A 16,883-nucleotide genomic window follows, 5' to 3' on the forward strand; every position below is an offset into this window, starting at 1 on the left:
TGTGACAACAAATTCTTATAATTCTCTTTTTTTGAGAAAGAGGCCATGTGAGCTCAAAAAGGCAGCACTCATTAAGTTTCTATTAGGAGTTGAGAGCAAATCTGTGGTTCACTGCCTGTCTTTTTAAGAGCTTTACAGACCCTCTGATTTGGGGGGGGGGGGGGTTAAATGTATTTGTTCACCTATTTGTTTCTAAAATCAATGAGATCAGGTACCAAAATGCATACAGTACTACTGGATAAAAAGCAAATACATGAGGAGATCTGGGTTAAAGTAAAATCTTCATTGAAAAATAAAAGTGGTCAAAGGTAAGGCCAATAGATAAAGTCTATGTTCACAAGGTGCTAGAGGGATTAACAAGCTTGACTCAGCTTCCTGGTAGCCAAAGCAAGGAAATCACTGGCCTCATAGTTTGCAAAATATAGAAGCAAATTATTTACCTTCTTGTGGTACAAAGCTGAAGGAAATTCATCCATTGATTTCATAAAGGGATACTTTGAGATGTAGTCCATTATACTCTTAATAGCCCCCTACAAATAACTGGGAAATTACTTAATTTTTATTATTTATACACTTGCTTGCTTTTATGTGTTTATGTGTGTGTCTTTTTAGAACCGCACCCATGGCATATGGAGGTTCCCAGGCTAGGGGTCAAATCGGAGCTGTAACTGTTGGTCCATGCCATGGCCACAGCAACACAGGATCTGAGCCACATCCGCGAAATACACCACAATTCCTTAATCCACTGAGCGAGGCCAGGGATCGAAAATGCGTCCACATGGATGCTAGTCAGATTTGTTTCTGCTGAGCCACTACGGGAATGCCTACACTTGCTTTTTATATTATAATGCTGTTCAGCATAAACCCAGTACAATGCCTCAGCACATTACAGCATAAGCATTTCTCTCAGGGACCAGATATGCAGGTTTGGATGATCTGACCTGGCCCAGGGGTAAAATTTTCCATATGATGACTAGGCTGTGACCTCTGAGGTATTCCTCCTTCAATGTGGCTTCTTACTACCTTGCATTGATGGTAATTGGGAAGCAGAGTGTTTAGTATCACTTATATTATCTGGCGGGAAATTAAAGTACAATATCTTGTGTTGCCAATTTGACAGTCAGAGTTAATATCCTGTTATGTCTCCTACACTGTTGATGGGAATGTAAGCTGGTGCAACCACTATGGAGAACAGTGTTGAGGTTCCTATAAATATAGAACTACCATATGATTCACTCCTGGGCATATATCTGGAGAAAACCATAGTTCAAAAAGATGCATACACCCCAGTATTCATTGCAGCGCTATTTAAAATAGCCAAGACATGGAAACAACCTAAATGTTCATCTACAGAGGAGTTGAATAAAGAAGATGTGTGGTACATATATGCAATGGAATACTACTCAGCCATAAAAAAGCATGAAATGATGCCATTTGCAGCAACATGGATGGACCTAGAAATTACCAAACTAAATGAAATTAGACGGTGAAAGACAAATATCATATGTCACTAATAAGTGGAATCTATTAAAAATGATACAAGAGAACTTACAAAATGGAAACAGACTTATGATTTTGAAACCAAACTTGTGTTTACCAAAGGGGAAATATTGGGGGGGATGCATCAGGGGTTTGGGATGGATATATACACACTGCTATAGAGTGGAGAAGCAGAGAATCACTCAAGCTACCTGAGGAAAATGAATCCTGTTGTAATCTGTATATGAATGGAAATGGGGTCTGCAAGAATCAGTGGGACAGTTCTGGGCAGAGATTGTCTCCATCTCTCTTTTGTGAGCCATGTGATTTCTCCATCAAAGGAATCTATAGTTCTGTCCACTCCTTTCTCTCCAAGCCTTACTCCTTGATTCCGCCTCCTTTGAACTTCTCTTAGCACATGGTCACCATGGGCCCACCGTACAGGTGGTCTGTCAGCTGTAGCTTCGACATGAAATACCTCACCAGCTTAATATCTTTTGGTTTGGATTTTCAGAAGAGGAAATCTGTTTGGCTCAGTTTAGCCCTTGATACCAGGCCCCATCATAAATCCCTGGTTACCTGTTGTATTGATTGGTGTATAGCAGAAACACATTAAATGTTTGTTGAATGAATTTGTTAATGAATATACTTTTATGATTTTTTTTTATCAGATTATAAAGAGGGGATAAGGGGGTCAACAGAGTATTAAAGAGTGGTTGCCAGAGCACTGCCCCTTAAGTTCTGGCTAGGAATGGCCCAGAGACTTTCCAGAGACTTTCTCAATGGATCTGTTAAAAATGTAAAGTTCTACACATAGGCTTTTATTGGTAGTAAATTACAGATTATGTATCATTAGCTTGAGTCATGTTTTTATTCAGCCAGGAAATATTTTTTAAACCAATTTTAGCTAAAGTGTGAATTAAAATAAGTGTTAAGATATATTTAGGAGAGTTATGAGTGGGAAAATCCTTGAATTTACAATTTTGGCTTGGCATTTGAATGGAAGAATGTATAATATTTCTATTTCTCTTCCAGTGGATTTTACCCTGTTCCACTCCCTAGTCCTGGATTAATCTAATCTTTTATTTCTTTACTTCTGGGCTGCTGAATATTATTAGAGAAATTCAGATAACTCTGCCAATCACATTTACTTCAAATTCACAATGTTTAATGTTAGCTTGGTCTTGGGAATTGGTGAGCATCCATTTTTATTCATCTTTTTGAAAAATTTCCCATCCCTTCAGTAGTTAGTTCAATTTTTGTGTGCCTCTCAAGGCCCTATTTCCCTCTATCATCACTCTGTCATCTTTTTGGCTATTTGTTCCCTGGCTCTATAATATTTCCCCTGAAGAATTCATCCACTTATATATCTTAAGGTGGAATTCTATTAAATTATCTTTCTATTTCTACTCAGATGTAAAGTATGTACTAAGATGCATACTTTACCAGGCATGATCAGACACATGAAATGTATCTAAATATCAGTGTGATGGTGCTGATAATACTGGAGTATTGAAAGAGAGAGTAATAGGTACAAAAATAGTCATACAAATAAGTATTTTGATTCTGATTTTCCTGATGCACATATATATAAAGTAGATAGATGAGTTCACTATTGGAATAAGCATTTCTATTCAAAGTAGCAAGCTGAAATTCAGGTTTTTGTTTGCTTGTTTTTTGCATTTTTAGGGTCGCACCAGTGGCATATGGCGGTTCCCAGGCTAGGGGTCTAATCGGAGCTACAGCTGTGGGCATACATCACAGCCACAGCAATGTAGGATCAGAGCCACATCTTTGACCTACATCACAGCTCATGGCGATGCTGGATCCTTAACCCACTGAGCAAGGCCTGGGATCAAACATGCGTCCTCATGGATGCTAGTCATATTTGTTTTTGCTGAGCCATGAGGGAAACTCCCTCAAATTCAGTTTTAAATGAATTTGATAACCATGACTTTCTATGTGGCTTTAGAAAAAGTACCGAGATTTCAAAAATGGAAAGCTGAAAATTTTTTCATAAGTTTGGTGTGATAGAACACACCTTTCTTGTTAATCAGTATCCGTCACAGATAATCATTCATTCATTTATTCATTCAGTAAATATTTTTTGAGAATTTACATGCCTCGCACTACTCTAGGAATTTGGAATACTTACTTCTGTGAATAAAACAGGCGAAAGTCCACAACCTCATGGGGCTTACAGTGAAGGCAAAGACATAATAAATGTGAAACATAAGTGTATTATCTCATGTGTAAGATGATAAAAGCTTGTGGGGAAAAAAGAGGTCTCCATGAAAAGATAACTTTTGTATAAAAAAACTGAAGGTAGGGAATCAGGGAAAATTTTATTGAATGAGGTATTGTATTATATTTAATATTGTAGTATCACTTACTTAAATTTTTGCTAATTAAGAGCTTAACTGAAATATAAAAATCACAAAATATTTTAGACTATCGTGGTTTATAAATGGAAAATGCCTTTTAGAGCTGCAGATTGCATTTTCGTGGGAAATTTTCACTTTTTAAAGCCTTTTTAGCCTTTTTTTGGGATGTATCATTTCTCCTTGGCACTGTTTATTTTTATTACCTTATTCTATAACTTGCTTTCACAAGGATTTTAACATTTCAGTGGTAAAGCATCCAAAAACCCTACCTTAAAAATGCCTCCATGAATATCAAATATAAAAACCAAGGAGTTAGCTAGATAGTAATTGAGCATTCCAGATCATTTCCCTGGTACAACTTTCGAGTAAAAATGACCATTACAGCAGAACTAGGTGCAATATTTTGGCCAAGAATAAGGTTCAAAATTAATTATGGGTCTGTATTCTTGGGTAGTTACTCTTCTTACTTTGTCAGTCAACTTCACTGGCTTCTAAAAGTGTCTTTGAAATCTCATTTTTCATCTTCTTTGATAGGCTCTTGGTAGCTAAAATATGCAAGTTAGAGCTTTAAAAAATCTAAATGAAAATTATTAGTAAATTTCAGTTACTGAAATTTATAAATACCTCTATGTTAAATTACATTCCTGAAATCTTAGTAAACTCTTAAGTTCTTAAATATTTTGAAGGGCTACTCTGAAAAAGAAGTTTGTTTCTCGCTGTCAATTAGTTACCCATGAAAGGGACTATAAATAAACAACTTGAATAATTCCCCCTTAAAACTGTTTGAAAATATTAATAAATTAACACTGGCTTGTTTTAATGTTTAGTCTGTTAGTCCCAGACCTAGCCTTCAGAGTGTATGCCCCCTTCATCTGATTTAAGTACTAGTCTACAATTTCTATTAATAAAAAACTATTTAGGGATTTGTATTGTAACCAAAACCCAGACTGAGTCAGTTTCTTTTAGTGATGGATTTTATCACAAAATGTTCACTCTGCTCTATTATATATAGATAGAGAATATAAGAACTATGCTACTTTTTTTTTCCCCACTGAATTACTGTGGGTTTCTATAATTTAATTTAATGATATTTCCATTACAATTCAATCTTTTAAAGACTTTGATTCAGAACATCAGAAATTATAGGAAGCCATCAGTTCATTCATGTACAATTATGACCTGTGCCTTCATTGAGATTGTATGGGTGGGTTTTTTTATTCCATTTCTTTTGTATGGGTTTGTCACTGAAGTTAATAGAAAATCCTGAAATACAACAGAAAGAGGAAGTGAAGTGGGCATTTGCTGAGTCCTGTGACAGACACTTACTAGAGTTATATAACCAAATCAGTTTTTTTTTTTTTTTAACAATAATCAAAGCTGCTCTGATGGAGCTAGTTCAAGCTAAATGGAATTTTTTAATGTGATCAAGAGTTGTATTATTTTACTGAAACTAGAGAAAAAGAAGTAATTGAAGCATCAGATGATACTATTTCCACATGAGTGCAAATGCCGTACCTACATTCTCTCTTGGTCATAATGCTGCGGAAAGACCTCGGTGCTTCAGCTGTATTGGTGGGACTCCTTAGAGGGTAAAAACTTGCATACTACATTCTAAATTCTTTTGTTTGTTTGTTTGTTTGTTTGTTTTTGTTTTTTTTAATTTTGGTTTGGTTTGGTTTTGTCTGGTTTTGGGGTTTTTTTTTTTTTTTCAACTTTTATTTTATTTTTATTTTATTTTTTGTCTTTTTGCTATTTCTTGGGCCGCTCCCGCGGCATATGGAGGTTCCCAGGCTAGGGGTCCAATTGGAGCTGTAGCCACCGGCCTACGCCAGAGCCACAGCAACGCGGGTCTGAGCCGCGTCTGCAGCCTACACCACAGCTCACAGCAACGCCGGATCGTTAACCCACTGAGCAAAGGCAGGGACCGAACCCGCAACCTCATGGTTCCTAGTCGTATTCGTTAACCACTGCACCACGATGGGAACTCCTACATTCTAAATTCTTATTGGGTGGATGGAAAACATATTTATCCAAAGATTTCTTATTTTTTATCTCATCTTCATTCACTCTCAAGTCAGGCTATGATATACGAAGGAAGAATAACTGATAATGTTCAGTTATTTTAAACGGCATCGGAACTCTTTCATCTAGGTAGCGTAAATTGACATATTTTTCTTTCCACCATGCAGTTTCTTATTTCCTAGCTTCAATGAGTATTTATTTTACAATGTTGAAAACAGTATTCAAGTAGGCATTTTTAAAAAAGAAACTCTGTATTCTTAGAATAATATATAGGAAAAAATAGGCTCTTAGTGTCCATTCAATGAAATTCAAATTACTGTGTCAATTCTTACATTATTTTAAATTACTTTAATGGAAGAGGTTTTAATTTTTGAAAAGCATCTTGATTCCAGTGTAGCAATGTTGTTTATAAGCAAATAGAAGAAATTAAATTGAAACCTGCTAGGCCTTCCAATGATTACATACTCACCACTTGATAGATTAACATCTAGTTTCAAAAGAAATTAATTGAAATTAAATCTAATCTTTTTGAATGACAGTTTTACTGCAAGAAAAAGTAATAGTATCACAGGATGATTGTTTTACGTGAGAAAATGACCATGAGTTAGCTAAGATGTTTACAGATATAGTCGTATGAAATTCCTGGTCTTGTATAAACTTCCTTGGCTGGTTTTTCCCTGACCCTTCCCGTATTCTTTTCCCTTTTGCGTTGTATGAAGAGATGGTCTTGCCCTGTTTTGGGACAGAAAGGCACTGCCAGGTGAGAATGATAGGAAACGAAGGGACAGTCATAGGCAGAGGTAGGTCCATAGGCCATCATCAACGTTTTGTTTTTTAAAATTTATTTTGTTTTATGATTTTTTATTTTTTCCATTATAGTTGATTTATAGTTTCTGTCAATTTCTGCTGTACAGCAGTTACTCAGTCATACATATATATACATTTATGTGTGTGTGTGTGTGTGTGTGTGTGTGTGTGTGTGTGTGTGTGTGTTCTTTTTCTCACATTATACTCCGTCATGTTCCATCACAGGTGACTGGATATAGTTCCCTGTGCTATACAGCAGGATATCATTGCTTATCCATTCCAGATGCAATAGTTTGCATCTATTAACCCAAGACTCCAAATCCATCCCACTCCATCCCTCTCCCCCTTGGCAACCACTAGTCTGTTCTCCAAGTCCATAAGTTTAGTTTCTGTGGAAAGGTTCATTTGTGCTGTATACTGGATTCCAAATATAAGTGATAGTATATGGTATTTGTCCTTCTCTTTCTGACTTATTTCACTTAATATGAGAGTCTCTAGTTCCATCCATGTTGCTGCAAATGGCATTATTTTGTTCTTTTTATGGCTGAATAGTATTCCATTGTGTATATTCACCACATCTTCTTAATCCATTCATCTGTTGATGGACATTTAGTTTGTTTCCATGCCTTGGCTATTGTGAATAGTGCTGCAGTGAACATACAGGTGCATGTATATTTTTCAAGGAAAGTTTTGTTTGGATATATGCCCAAGAGTGTGATTACTGGGTCATATGGTAGTTTTATATTTAGTTTTCTGAGGTACCTCCATATTGTTTTCCATAGTGGTTGTACCAATTTATATTCCCACCAACAGTGTGGGAGGGTACGCTTTTCTCCACATCCTCTCCAGCATTTATTTGTGGACTTGTTAGTGATGGCCATTCTGACAGGTGTAAGGTGGTACCTCATAGTAGTTTTGATTTGCATTTCTCTAATAATTAGTGATGTTGAACATTTTTCCATATGCTTATTGGCCATCTGTATATCTTCTTTGGAGAAACATCTATTCAGGTCTTTTGCACATTTTTCAATCAGATTGTTGGTTGTTTTGCTGTTGAGTTGTATAAGTTATTTGTATATTTTAGATATTAGGCTGTTTTCAGTTGCATTGTTTTAAACTATTTTCTTCCATTCTCTACGCTGTCTTTTTTTTTTTTTCCCCTTGCTGTCCATTGTAGATGTGACTCTCTGTTTAATGGGAAGCTATTGAAGAGTAACAGGGATTTAACATTTTCACAGACTGACACTATACCCCTTCTCTCTCTCTCTGCAAATGCTCAGTGGGCCCTTTCTACTTTGAGCTTCCATAGCACCTTGTTCACCATTTAATTAATGGTTTTTATCCCCCATGATTCATTTCTCCTCTCTCCTAGGGCTACAGATAGCCTCCCTCATCCTTGGTTAGCTGCCTTGCAAATATTTTTTTGACTGTTTCCAAGGGCGACGTTCTCCAAAGTGTGTTTTTATCAGCACAAATCCATCACTTCTAGAAGAAAAATATCTCCGAGCGCATGTTCTGTAAATGGTATAACATCATCATCAACTTTCTAACAACAAATACGTTATTAAATATTAATCCAAAAATCAGACTAACACAAACCCCTTTCCAGAATCATTCAGTTCCATCATGTGCGTAAAATATATATGAATTTTCCCCCAAGGGTTCAGATGAGAATAGATTGTTTGTGCCACTCTAAGTATCTTTCGCAAGAAAAAATAACAATACAGACCGCAAAAATTCTAAGTATTTCTCTCACAAGAAAAAAATGAAAATACGGGAGTTCCTGCTGTAGCGCAACAGGATCAGCAGTGTCTTGGGAGTTCTGGGACCCAGGTTTGATCCTCGGCCCTGAACAGTGGGTTAAGGATCTGGTGTTGCCACAGATGTGGCTTAGGTTGCGACTGTGGTTCAGGTCTGATCCCTGGTCTGGGAACTCCATATGCCACAAGGTGGCCAAAAAAAAAGAAAATACGGACCACGAAAAGACATTTCACAGTTGGTTTCTCCTAAGTGCCTATCTCTCTAAGGGTTTCCGTATCATGACCTTCAAGTTTGTACCTCACTCTTTTGCTTTGTGTCGGCTATCCCAGTTCTTCATCACTTTTCTTAATTACATTTTTGAGATGACTCCCATTTGTGGCTTATTATAATAATAATATTGATTTTTTCCGCCCATTTTTTTAAAATTACTTCTCTCTCTGCCATATGCTTGCTATCCTTACTCTAATGGATACAGAACAAATTTTGACATTTTTTCCAAGGTATTCCTTTGATTTTTAAAAAATATTCCTTTGATTTTTTTTTAAAATGTATCTTTATGTTTGGGGGCAGTGATTTATTATTACAATCATAACAGAACAAACTTGAGAAATGTTTATCCTCCTGACACCTGCACATGTGTGTGTACAAGTCGATTTATAGTCAATCTCATGTTTGGTCATCACCCCCACCACACACTCACAACAAACTAGACCCTCTGACGTTACCTTCTGGAAAGATCCAGTCATCATTTCAGAATGCTGGTGCATTCTGGGTTTATTCTAGTTTTCCCTTTTATTTTTCTGTCGCGATACTCTTGATTTTCTTCCTAGCTCATTTCTTTTGGATTAGATTGGAAGAGGTGTTATTTCTAACCATCTTCAAAGATTAGAAACGTGGAGGTTTGTTTGTTCATCTTCTGATCTTAGGAGAGGACGTGTCTACGGTAGAGTAGAAAAGAGGAGAAAGAGAAGGGCTCTGTTAGCCAGTAGCTAGACTACAGAACGCCACAGGCTCTGAGCCATGACTATGACTGAGCGCTGAGAACTGCTTTAAAAAGGTGAGTGGTACCCCTTCTTCATGAAGTAAGGTGGCAGCTGAACAGTACTTACTGCCTTATGTCTCTGTATTGTTGCCTAATACGAAGTTTTTTGTTTGGTTTGTCTTGCAAACCATTGTCTCAGGTTCCTTGCTTTCCGCCCCCCACCCCCGCCCCCGTCTTTTTGCCCTTTCTAGGGCCGCTCCCATGGCATATGGAGTTTCCCAGGCTAGGGGTCTAATTGGAGCTGTAGCCGCCGGCCTACGCCAGACCCACAGCAACACAGGATCTGAGCCACGTTTGCAGCCTACACCACAGCTCACGGCAGCACCGGATCCTTAACCCACTGAGCAAGGCCAGGGATCCAACCTGCAACCACATGGTTCCTAGTCGGATTCGTTAACCACTGCACCACGACGGGAACTCCATGGTTCCTTGCTCTTAATGCGTTCCTCTAAGAAACCTTGTTGTTGATCACTAGCATTTTTCAAAAATCTTTTTTTGTTCATTCTAGTATTGAAGATTCTTGATAGTAATTGTGTGCCATTGTGACGTATCCAGATCTGATTGTATCGCCATGTATAGTAAGGTGGTTAAGTGGAGCTTTGAAGTTCTGTAGTTCTTTGCTCAACTTCTACCTGCACCATTTAGTAGCTGGATAAATTTAAGCTTGTTATTTAATCTCTATAAACCTTGGTTTAGTCATCTAGAAAGAGGAAGTTATAGTACCTGTCTTATTGGGTTATTGTAAGGGAGAAAGGATGTTTAATAAGTTATAGGAAGTATCACAGTTCAGCATCTCAGTACCTCTAGTGTCTCCTTCCTGCTCCAGTCACTGATCCTGCCAAGCTTCTTGCCATCCAGCAATACCTGGCACATCAGGGAGGCTTCAGCACCATGGTTCCAGCTCTCAGATTGGTTGGAAAATGCCTATCAACTCTGATTGTACTGGTCTGTAATTATAAACTTCTAGAAGAAAAAGTACCAAGATTATGTAATTCAAGTCATGTAATTGACATTTATTGGGGGTTTCCTTGCTACAGATAATGATTTGCTGAGGAGTAAAGAAGAGGCATTCAATTTGGAGGCACATTTATTTTTGCTGTGTTATGACTTTTATACAAATAATGATTATGAAAGAAATTACAGCAAAATATCAAAGTTCTTATGGGCCTAAAATATTTTTAAAAGGCTTCCATTAGAATTCGCAACTATGTCTCCCATTTGGAAGTTTAAAAAAAAAAATCACAAAATCATAAACAATGATAAATGTAAGGTATGAGAAGTTATAAATGAAATTGCTGTCAGAACATCTCTTCAGTTCAAGTGACTTCCAATTCACAATTCAAAAGCCAGGCACAGGCCAGATGACCTCTTTCTAGACTAGGAGTATGATCAAATTCAGCACAAAATACAAGTTTATGATCAGTTCCACCAGACAGAAGACTCTTTATCAGATGAGTTTGACACAAGCATGAGGAAATCTGGATTTTGTCTGAAGTATTCTGTGCAGATAAGTATAAATATTTACTGGATTTTTGCATCTTCCTCTCACACTTAGACTCTTCATAAAAAAATTTATCTCTGAAATAACTTGTTTCCTTAAATGGTAAAAGTTTGCTCCAGGAAAGGAAAGCACATTGTCAGTGCTACCGAGTAAAATGCTTTTAGGGGAAACTTTTGCAGACTGTTCAACAAATTGTACTTTCAAATAGAGGACCAAATGGATTTCTGTTTCAGCTAAGTGAAAAAAAAATCATTCAAAAGCTGGGCTCCCTAGAAATATGTATCTGCGCATCATGTATGTATTTTATGCCATCAAAGTTACAGTTCAGTAGATTTCTAAAAGGCTTTTGAGACAGCGACATGAATTTTTACAGATTCTAATTACAAGTTAGAAGCCATCTCACTGTGGGAAATTAAAAATGGAGACAATTAGAGAAAATTCCAGTTGAAAGAAAAATGCATTATGGAAAAAGCAATAAAAGCACAAAAAAAATAGGAAAGGAAAATCACTTCTCAGTAGCCTCTATGATTCAATTGTAGATCAATAGCGTGTAGTTAATGCATTACCAAGAGAGCATTAATTTGCAATTACGGCAGGTGATCTGACCCTCCGCGTTCTATCCATTGACACGGATGACCTTTTGTTGAAAGAGATTCTGTGGTCATTATTTTAAATAGAGCAACAGAAAGGCAAAAGGAAAGTATAGGTCACTTTCAGCTATAAGTATCTTACGCAAGACAAAGTGGGGACCTTTGTGAGACACCCCCAAACAGTTCCACAGTGGAGTGTGATGTGCCTGAGCATGTTTGTACACCAGGTGGATGTCATGTGCACTCTCTGGTGGTGGGTGAAAATGATTCAAATGCCCTGAATTAAGCATAAAGTAAAATAGTCCTTCCAGAAACCTCTGTGTGGGAAGATACGAGAAATTTTGCCCCAGAAGTGTGTGTTTTGTGATGCTTCCTTTTGCGCATGCAAGTTAAGTAGCCCAGGAGGCAGGCAGTCTGGTGCCCCAAACACTACATGTTCCTGAAAGCAAGTGGACCTCAGCTCTTTAGAGACCATATTCAAATCATAAACGTGTTGCCAGGACCCAATTGGTCTTGTCCAGAGTTGTCTACCCAGGCAGCGACGTCAGCCTCAGAAGTGCCAGCTAGGCACAGGAAGCCTCAGAGAACTGCTGAAGAATGTTTCAACAAAAATGAAAGTGCGTCGAATTGCTTAGAGTGAAATCCTAGCTTTGCTGCTCATTAGCTATGTAATTTTGGCTTTATTAGATGTGTGAACTTTTTATACTTCAGTTTTATTTTCTGTAAAGTGAGGATAATAATAATTATAATACCTGCTTCGTAGGATAGATGTGAAGATTAGAGGTCATCATATGTAACGCCCTTCAAAAAGGACCTGCAACAAAGTGCCCACAGATATTAGGTAGGAATCATCACTGTTGTCGTTCCCCCCACTAGTATTTTTATGCATTGACCAAGAATCTTAAAACAAAATTTACAGCCCTCTATTCTAGCTTTTGACCAGCATGTGTCTTAGCTCAGGGTAATTGAAACTGAGCCTGAGGAGAAGATCAAGGGCTGGTGTTTTGTTGGGAGGTAAAATTTAGGGTAGCGAGAGTTAAAAGAAAATAGAAACATGACAGAGGGCTTTGAATACAAGGTCGTGTGTTACTGAGTTGGCCCCTGCTTCACGAGATACAACGGGAAGCAGTCAGCTGGCCACGCGAATTGCCTCCAGACAGACTATCAAACCCAGTGCCTAGGGACAGTCTATCAGAGGGAAAATAGAAAATTCATCTGCCATTCCCTCTGGCGTTTCTCTCCCATTGGTTAAGTCCATCCTTCTACTCTCCCATCCTTCTGGGTTTTATCCCCCTGTGAAAGCCCACTCCTATGCCCTGTAATGTGGTCCATGGTGGCACTTCATCTAATCTATTCTACACATCTGGTTATCAAGCCTGTGTATCCATAGTGACGGATAACTTATTACCATAAAAGTTATCCAGATAAAATGATGAGCAAATTCTGCCTCACATTGTGGAAAGCATACCTCCTCATATTTTTATCCATTAGCTTTACTTCTTTTTAGACAGACTATAAATGTATTCGTGTTAGTTTTGTAAAGGCATAGAATATCAGAAGTGGAGAAAAATTTCTGTCAGTAAAGAAACAGTTAAATATTATATTCATACTGTTTATGTCTTTGCTTATAACTATAGGTGGTAACACAGGTAAGTGTTAGCGTGCCATTTGATAGTGAGCTCACTTCACTCCTAGAATGAGGCACAGAAGGCTAAGCAGTTGGGTGGCCTCAAGTAAAAACTGCTTGCTGTTAGAAAATTAAATGGGTACCCGAAGACTTCCTGGAACCCAGAGAAATTGGGACAGCAGTGAACTAAGCATGGAGGAGTGATCCCTGCTGGAAAGTGGAAACTCCGGGGAAGTGCCTGGGATTGCTTTCAGTAACATTCAAAAACTGAGCCGTATATATGCCAAACACAACATATCCTCAAGTTACTAATTAGAAATATATCTGACAAGCAGATGGAACTCACGTCTCTAGAAAATGTCTACAATGGGCATTGTAGTGGTTTGAGAATGGGAATATCTTCCTTTGGTTCTTTCTTGGTTCATTCCTTGGTTGAAGCAGCAGTGATTCATTAATCATCCAAACAATCACTCAAAAAAGGAGACAAAGAAACACATCCATGAGGTAAAGAAAAGGGAGGAAGAATGGTTTTCTGGCCAAGTAATTGAGGAGTGAATATAACTTTATATAGGAAAACAACTTGTTTGTACTAGTTTTCATTTTTTTTCCATTTTATGGATAAATGAAAGCACTGCTTATATCCAGTCTAAGTCCCTGTTTTGAGTGAAATTGTCTGGTGGGTCATTCTGGTCATTCGGAGTCCTACTCATTCCAATTATATTAAGATCTTTAGTTTGATTTTTATAACACTTGACATTCTAGTGCCTGGACATTGTGAAAAGTATGTTATGCCAACACCATATAAAGAACTGATAAGAGACTACAAATAGCTTCCCAAGCCTTACTGTAATGCACAGCCAGGCAATAGGTACATTATACCTGCAAATAATAACAACATAATTATTATAATGGTTAATGTTTACATAGAGTTTACTATGTGTGAGATTCTTTTGACACATAGTAAATTAATTCATTTTTCATCCAGTAATCCTGTGAGATAGATATTTCTATTGTCCCCATTCTATAGACAGGGATATTAAATTACAGTGGCAAAGCTGTCGTCTACACTCACTACAATTTGGCTTAGCATCTGTGATTTTAACCACTATTCTATATTGACACTTTTGCCCACTAGAATGACTATTATCAAAAGACAGGTAGGGCAGTAATAAGTGTTTCTGAGGAGGTAGAGAAACTGGGGGACTGTACTGCTTGTCGGAATGCAAAATGGTGAAACTACTTTGGAAAACAGTTTGACAGTTCTTAGAAAATTAAACATAAATTTACCATACAATCCAGAAATTTCCCTCCTAGGCATCTATCCAAGGTGAATAAAAACATATATCCACAAAAAGACTTGTACCCAAATGATCATGGCAGCCTGGTTCCTAATACCCCATTGGAGAAGACCCAAAATCCCATTAGCTGATGAATGGCTAAATAAAATGTGGTACATCCAATAGCATGGTATTCAGCAATAAAGTAGCCTGATACAATAACAGCATAGATTGTTTTAACACATGTACAATTTATACTAAGTGAAGACAAGTCAACACAAAATACTGTGCTATTTGTATTATACAATCCTATTTCCATGAAAATGATCACAAGTGGCAAATCTTTGAAGACAGAAGACAGTTGCTGGCAGCTTGGGGAGGAAGTGGAAGAGTGGGTGCAAAAGGGCACTTGGGAACTTTGGGGTGATGGAAATATTTTAACACTGGGTTGTGGGGATGGCTGCACACCCCTATAAATTTCCCAAAAATCGTTGACTCGCACACATGTAATAGTTCAGTTTTGTGGTATTAAGTTATACTTTATTAATGCTCTTTTTTAAAATGCACGTACTTAGAGATAGATTGCTTAAGTTACTGTATGTAACAAATTTATGAAACATAAAGATTTGAAATCTGGATTAATTTGAAATCTGGATAAATAATCACAGTTAACCTGGAAGGAAACAAGGGGAATACCAACAATACTTTGGAGTTCTGCTTCTTTAATCTCACTGGAAAACGAGGCATAATACCTTTTGTAAAGATCCATTAATATTTATACGATTGTTATTATCTCAAATGTAATCAAATTAAATGTTTATGAACGCTGCCTAATTTAAAAGTAAGTGCATTCAAATAAGTCTGCCTAATTAAAGCATCCTTGGCAGAGGCATTCCTAGATTTCTCAAATGTGTTCTGTGCGTTAAAGGATTACAATTAGACTATTTTATTACAAATAAACAGTGATTATACTGGGTATAAATGTTTATGATGCAAGTATTTTAATTTTAAAACTATTCTTATTTAGGAAAAGTTAAATAGATTAAGGAGAGATTGGCTTTGATGGTATCAATAACCAACATCTGTGGAGAACTTCAGTCATGAGATTTATGTTATCAAACAGTGTTATGAAGTGGTTATAAATAATGTTCATTCATTCTTTGAACAGTTACTGAGTATCTGATAGGCACCAGACACAAACACGTAAGGAAAATGCCACAAATAGCGATAAGTGCTATAAGGAAAATTTAAATTAGAAAATGTGTAGCACTGGGAACTATGTCTAGTCACTTATGATGGAGCATGACAATGTGAGAAAAAAGAGTGTATACATGTGTGTGTAACCAGGTCACCATGCTGTACAGTAGGAAAAAAAATAATGTATTGGGGAAATAAAAAAAAAACAGGTTTTCTAACAACAAAAACATTTTACCAACATCTACGGACTTTATACTTGACTTCCTAATCTTATACTTTTATATTTTAGATAAAAATGGAAGTTTGAAAAATAAATAAATAAAATTAAAAAAAAGAAAGAAAGAGAAAGAAGATGTGATAGTGACTGGGTGACCAGATTGTCTGGTGGGGAAAGTTCTCTCTAGAGAGGTGACGTTTAAGAGGACAACTGAATAAGGAGATTCACCCAGCCACAGGAAAATACGGAGAACACAAAACTAAAGGCATGAATGACAAAAGGCATTCTGTGTTCTGGTGTGATCATAAAGGGCCAGTGTTGTGAGAGCATGGTGGGCATGAGGAAGAGAGGTGAGCGGGAACCAGATCAAATAGTGTTTTATCAGGTGTTACTTCAGGTGTGTCCATTTTTAGATGAGAGATGAGGCATGGCTTGTTTTAAGCAGTGGTGAAATATGATCCCATTTGTACTGTAAAATGATCATTCTGGTTGTGTAGACAATTGGGGGATGGCCAAGATTGGAAGGTGATAACTATTCCAATAAATCCAAGTGATGATGGGTTTGAATCACAAAAAGCAATGGATGTGGGGAGAAATGAAGCAGTTCACAATATGTATTTGAAGGAGTGCAACAAAACTTGTTGAGAGGTGAGACTTTTGTGGGCAGGAATAAAAAGGAATGAATAATTCCTAGATTTGGGTCTGTTGGAGAAATAGATTGTAATGAGTGAGAAAATTAAGAATGCTATTCTGGGAGTTCCCTGGTAACTCAGCGAGTTAAGGATCCGACATTGTCACTGCTGTGGCTCAGGTTTAATCCTGGGCTCCGGAACTTATGCATGCTGTGGGTGCTGTCAAAATAAAATGAAATAAAAAGCCTGGAGAAAAAAAAAAAAAGAATGCTATTCTGGCTATAGTTAAGATGCCTAGGAGACGTCTCAGTGGAGATGTCAGATGGGCAGTTTCATCTCCTTTTTTC

The 16,883-nt window shown here is 37.3% G+C and overlaps 1 protein-coding gene across 1 annotated transcript in view; it reads left to right on the plus strand.

Annotated features, from left to right (window-relative positions):
* DPYD (dihydropyrimidine dehydrogenase) overlaps positions 1–16,883 on the plus strand; it is a 787,163-nt gene that overhangs the window by 641,012 nt on the left and 129,268 nt on the right. The window lies entirely within an intron of this gene.

The sequence above is a fragment of the Phacochoerus africanus genome, chromosome 6 (genome assembly GCF_016906955.1).
Source record: "Phacochoerus africanus isolate WHEZ1 chromosome 6, ROS_Pafr_v1, whole genome shotgun sequence".
In the NCBI taxonomy this organism is placed as follows: Eukaryota; Metazoa; Chordata; class Mammalia; order Artiodactyla; family Suidae; genus Phacochoerus; species Phacochoerus africanus.